At 45.9% G+C, this 6,292-nt stretch overlaps 1 pseudogene; it reads right to left on the bottom strand.

The window, feature by feature from the left end:
* Positions 1-11: 11 nt before the first annotated feature.
* Positions 12-1,029, bottom strand: LOC102758284 (annotated as a pseudogene).
* Between the last annotated feature and the right edge of the window lie 5,263 nt (positions 1,030-6,292).

Below are 6,292 nucleotides of genomic sequence, written 5' to 3'. Positions count from 1 at the left end.
CTCTCTCTCTCAGAAGTAAGCCTTTATTCCTTGTTTCTCAAATAGAGCTGGCTGAGCTGGTTGCTTTTTGGCAATTAATCAAAGAGACCAAATCCCATATCCTCGTCCAACTCCTCCGACTCTTCCTTTGCTTCAACCTTGGCTGAGGCTGCAAAGGAGCAGCAGTGGTGGTGGCGGCCACAGGGGCATCAGCCACAGGGCAGCAGATGGGTCAGCCAAGAAGGCCTTGACCTTTTTAGAAAGTGGGAAAGTGTAATCAGTCTCCACAGACAAAGCCAGAACTCGCTTGTAGCCATTGATGATAGAATGGGGTACTGACACAACAGTTGGGTAACCAATCTGAAGGCATATGCTGGCAACATCTGGCAACATTGTGGACACCCTCTAGGAAGCGGGAATGCAGTTTCCTCTGTGATGCCAAGCACTTCCGGATGTAGATGCTGCCATTGTCAAACACCTGCTGGATGATCAGCCCAGAGGAGAAGGGGGAGATGTTCAGCATGTGAGGCAATGTGGCTTCGCTGGCTCCCACTTTGTCTCCAGTCTTAATCAGCTGGACATCACTCAGGATTTCAGTGGTGCCCCTGGAGATTTTAGTGGTGATGCCTAGAGCCTGGAAGGAGGAGGTCTTCTCTGGCCCCAGACCAGTGTTCTGGGCTGGCACAGTGACTTCACACAGGGCAATCGCACCAGCACGGGCAGCAGCTGGCACCTTATTGGCCAGCAGCATGTCCCAGATCTCAGGGAGATCCTCCTTGGTGAACACAAAGCCCACATGCACCCAGATATGGGCAGCAATTTCTCCAAAGCCGGGTTGCTTTCCAGATGTCCTCAGATGGCCTTGCGCATCATGGTGTTCTTGTGCATCAGCACCACCGCCTTCCCTCGGAGGGACATGCAGATCTGCTGCATCTGCATGGAGCCCACATTGTCTGCTCCCACAGTGAAGCATTTTGGATAATCATCCAGAAGTTGGATGATCTTAAGGAAGTAGTTGGACTTCCAGGTCGCCCTGTCTTTCTTTGGCATTATGGAGGAGTGTCAGGGATTGCCACGCAGGGTTTAAAGACCATGTCACTGCCACAAGGACGCTTGGCGAGAGGAAGCCCTCATTTTCTTTATATAGTACCTCAATTGGCCCTCAAAGCTCAGTGAAGGCACTGGGACACACAACCCATTTTACAGACCAGAAAACTGAGGCCAATTCCAATTGTCTGCGGAAGGGGACTCAGCGCACAGGGAGCCCTCACAGACATGCTCTCTGCCCTTCCTAAGAGGCAGCTGTGGGGCAAACAGAACAAACCTCTCCTCTCTGTCAGGCTTCTGAGCCTGGTTCTCAAGGACCTCTTCAGTCTTTATCGCGGATGCTCCACATTCTTTCCCCTTTCTTGTCCCCCACCCCCATTCTTTACTGCCCCCCCTTCTCTGGAGCAGGTGGTAGGCTTCGCACTCACCACACAGGCGTGCGCCCTGGTGGGGCAGGGCGATGCAGGTTTGCTTTGGGGCTGAGGCGGGAGCAGGAGTCGCTGCCTGTGAAGTGCACAGGCCACTGGGCCGAGGCCGGGTTAGTGCTGGAGCTTCTCCAAACCACAGCGGTTGGGTACCCGGCAGTGTGGTGCCCCTCCACTGAGGTGGTGCCACCCTTAACCCCTGCCTCAGGGCTGCGGTCGGCCCGGCGTCCTTCCACCTTGTTCCCCTCGGGCCGACATGCATCCTGGGGCCACTGCAGAACCTCGCTCGAGGGTGAGGCAGATTCCCCTCCCCCAGCCCTCTGCCCTGGCCCGAGCCCCCTTTGGTATACCCCAGCTCAGTGGTGCTCTACACCCCCTGGGCTGCCCGCTTCCTGGACAGCAACTTAGCCAAAGCCATGATGCTTGCTAGGGAGCCGCTGCTCAGGTGGCCCTGCAGCTGCTAGGTCTCCACCCTCACCTGGGTCACCTCCTTTCTCTCACATTAGCCCTTCATCCATCCTTCTCTCCATCCCTCTCTCCTGCAGTGCTTGAGCTCCAGGCCTGAAAGAAGAGGACCAAGGCCAAGAAGGACAAAGCCCAAAGAAAGTGAGTCTTGAACCCCGACATCCTATTCTCTGGATTTCCTCTCTGTTTCACGTCTTGAACGGGCACCAGGTTCCGGCACCCTGCAGCCCATCCACATGGCCTCTGGGTGACCTGGTAGAGTCAGTCTCCGAAACTGTGGATCTGTGGCGGAGGCCCGGCCTGGGTCCCAGCAACCCCATGCCTGCTGGAGAGTCCTGTTGGAGGAGGACCAGAGCCAGTCCCTCATTAGCTCCCCAACTCCAGAGGAGGCACCACTGGCTCTCCTCCCCCACGGCTGTGCCCCCACCAACCTGATAAGTGGTCGTGACTGTTATGGAGTCCCAGTTAATTAGCATTTTACTCTATTATATAGATAGAAAATGCAAACACATACTAATGATTTAATTAAAATTGAAACACATTGTCCACAATTATACTTGTTTATCATAATACTAGAGGCCTGGTGCACAAAACTCATGCACTGTGTGTGTGGGGTGGGGTGGGGGGAGGCGTTCCTCAGCTGGCCTGTGCCCTCTTGCAGTCCAGGCCCCCTCTGGGTATATCCACCACAGGGAGCAGGCCTAAGCCAGCAGACAGACATCCTTCTTTCAGTCTGGGACCCCTTGCATGCCTGCTCGCTGCTCCTTACTGCTGGCTCACTGCTCCTTAGCACTGCTGCAGAGGCGGGTGAGGTTCCCACCACCGCAGCTGTGTTTACTAGCCGTGAGCCAGGCTTCTGGTGGAGCAACACACGCCTGTGCAAGCGCACTGACCACCAGGGGGAAGCTCCTGCATTGAGCATCTGCCCTCTGGTGGTCAGTGCACATCATAGCAACCAGTCGTTCTGGAAGTTCTGCCATAATGGTTGCTTAGGCTTTTATTATGTACATGTTGGCAATTAATAAGTTCTAAAATTTCTATATTAGAAATAGAAGTACATTTTTTAGAGACATAGAGGCATAACCCACAAGAAATCAGTAAAAATGGAAAAATTTTATTTACTAGGGGGACACTTATTATTTTAATGTTTATAAATAACTTTTAGTAACATTTATTAATTAAGGTATGTTCATTCATCATATTGAAAACATAACATTTTTCTAATAGCAAATTCAATAAATTGAGTTACCTATTATATGACCTGCACTGTAGTAAATAATATGAAATAGCAATTTTTATTGATGCTTATCAATAAAAATGACATTACCAAACTCTAAAAGCTTATAACTGTTCTCATACAGCTCTTTATTCTGGGAGATCATGCTGATTAAACTTCATATTTTACCTTTTGGTGGTTGCATGGGGTAGGGAGGAGGGGAAAAAAAGATTACTTTAATAGATGTTCATCCTTTGTCAAATTGAGTAGCTCATCCTGTTATGAAAGCATCATTAATATTATTAACATAGTTCTAAGGGACCTTTGCAGAAGTGTTCCTTACAATTGATGAGCTGTCATGAAAGTGTAATAAAATTTAAAAAGTCACAAACTGAAGATGAGAACTTTTATCTGCCTAAATAAAATGTCAAAGTTCAGAGAAGCTGTTAACTTCCTTGTGTGCCTCTGATTCAAAGTTTTATCTTTAATATTTTCTTATTAATCTCTTACTCAGCATTTTTTTCAGGTAGAAAAATTAAGCAGAAATAGTTATTTCAGAAAATAGTTGTTTCATTTTTATTTTGTTCAGGGCATAAGAAATAGGTAGGTAGTACCAGTGATTCTGCTGAGCAAAATTATGACATACTGGAGATCCAGGGCACGAATCCGTGCACTCATGGGATCCCTTGGCTTGGCCAGGGATCGGGGCTGATCAGAGCTGGCTGGCCAGCGGGAGTGTCCGTGGGAGGTTGGCCAGGTGTGGGTGTTTGCCTGTGGGAGTGCACTGACTGCCAGGGGTTAGCTCCTGTGTTAAGCATCTGCCCCCTGGTGGTCAGTGTGTGTCATAGCTACTGGCCAGACATCCGGTCGCCCAGTTGTCCAGTCGTAATGGTTGCTTAGGCTTTTATATATAGAGATTAATTCCCTGAAATGTCTGATATGTACCTGATACTGTTATTAGTGGGTTGTCCTCTGTGTTCTCACCTCTTGCTGGTGGAAGTAAGTTTCTTGGGATACCACAGGAATAAGAATTTCCTGATGCCCCCATGGGAGGATAAGGTATCATGGAAAGCTTTATTTCTGTGGAATTAAACCCTGGGTTTCCAAAGTCCCATCTCCCTCTGTCCTGCCATGGAAGAAGTTCCATTTTGTCTTCAGCAGAGCCAGGATTAAAGCCATGCCCAGAGTTTCTGCTCCATATTTGCAGAGTCCAATCTAGCATCTGATAGGCTAGCTTGTGTTCCCAACTACAGTCCATTGTATATAGGGTCTACATGGCCCTTGGCACGCAGCGTCTAGAGCCACATGGTGGGCTTGCGCAGGTCACAGGACAAGCGAGAAACAGTGCAAGGGGCAAAAAGAGGAGAATTTCTTTGTCTGAGGGAGTTTACGCTTTCAAGATTTTGCATGGCTCCACCCCTAGCCAATTATCTTTGTCTCCAGGTTAGACTGAAAGGCAAGCACCTTCACTATGTCACCTGGACTTCACTGTGAATGTGTCCATCTCCCTTCCCCGAGTGATTTGCCGGGTATGGGCCAATGGTTCCCTATGGAATGTGAAGTTGCAACTTCCTGGTGAAGCTGCCCAGATGACCATGCTTATAACGTCTGGCCTTCTCTTTTCTTTCTTCCTACTATTAATATTAATAACTCGCTAATTACAATGGTAACGATACCAGTGTATTATTTGTCATGTTGAAATGAGTGTATGTATAGAATAGGTGTTGCAAATTCAGGCAAAGCAATATTTGTCTATAGGAACTAACCCTGGACAAAAGAATAGCTTTTCAGCCCTGAGGAGAATCTCAGTTTTCTTGAAGTTCATTTTAAGAGCAGATCATCATTTTTTTGCATAATGTCTTTGCCCTAAAAAAAATGTACCCAATCTATGTATGGACCCCCCTCAGGTTGAGCTATTTGGCAGAATCCCATTTGAATGTAACTTTAATAGTTAAAAAAAAACACAACAACAACTAAAGAGATGAATATTTTTTTTTGATTTTGCTTTCTCAAGTTTGTCTCTGATGAAATATAGATTAAGTAGATTCAATTATTGAAATGATGGTTTCCAAAACGGTTGAATAGAGTGGTTTGGCCCCTCTTAAATATTCCATGGTAATTCTTTCAATCATTTATCTGTGAAATAATTTTTAAGATAACTTAATATACTGTCTACATTCCATATTAGACATAAGAGAATTCTAGTTTTTCAATATGCACTTCAAGACTAATGTCCAACTGAATAATCCTATTTCAACTAATTTGAGAATCACCATAGAGTGTGCTAGGGATAGTCCAACTTTTAACACTTAGTGACACATATGTATTTCAACAATTAGATGCTTTGATTATGTTGGATATTTAGCAAAATTAATCTCTAAAATTTTGATAAAAAACTTTAATTGCAAATTTTAAACTTTTCTTTTTGATAGTGTAATACTGTGTTATGTGATTTTACCTTCTGTCTTATTGGATTTCCTCAATAGTCTTAAAACTTCTTGAAAATGATAGACATTTATTTTCACTGATAAGTATTTTCAGTCTCTGCCTCTGAATGGACATGAGAATATGAGCACTATGCAATAATGGTAGGGTTGTTTTTTTCTTGTGATGTTGGTGCCGGTAGTGATAACAGATACTGTTTTTCTGATGTTCTCTTTTAAGCTAGATGTTGAGCTCCGAGTTAGTGGTGGTAAATTCTACTACGTATTCTATATTCATTCTTTTTTTTTAAATATATTTTATTGATTTTTTACAGAGAGGAAGGGAGAGAGATAGAGAGTTAGAAACATCGATGAGAGAGAAACATCGATCAACTGCCTCCTGCACGCCCCCCACTGGGGATGTGCCCACAACCCAGGTACATGGCCCTGACCGGAATCGAACCTGGGAACCTTCAGTCCGAAGGCCGACGCTCTATCCACTGAGCCAAGCCAGTTTCGGCCATACTCATTCTTTAATTAAAAAACAAAAAACAAAACAACAAACATTACTTATTACATGGCTGGTGTGGCTCAGTGGTTGAACATCACCTAGAACCAGGAGGTTATGGCACATGCCTGGGTTGTGGGCTCAATCTCCAGTGGGGGGGTGTGCAGGACATAGCCTATCAATGATGCTTTCTTGTCATTGATGTTTCTATCTCTCCCTTTCTGAAAAC

This window comes from Myotis davidii, unplaced genomic scaffold (genome assembly GCF_000327345.1).
Source record: "Myotis davidii unplaced genomic scaffold, ASM32734v1 scaffold504, whole genome shotgun sequence".
NCBI classification, from domain to species: domain Eukaryota; kingdom Metazoa; phylum Chordata; class Mammalia; order Chiroptera; family Vespertilionidae; genus Myotis; species Myotis davidii.
Note: the sequence above shows the minus strand (reverse complement) of the source record. Positions and strands in the feature narration are given on the sequence as shown.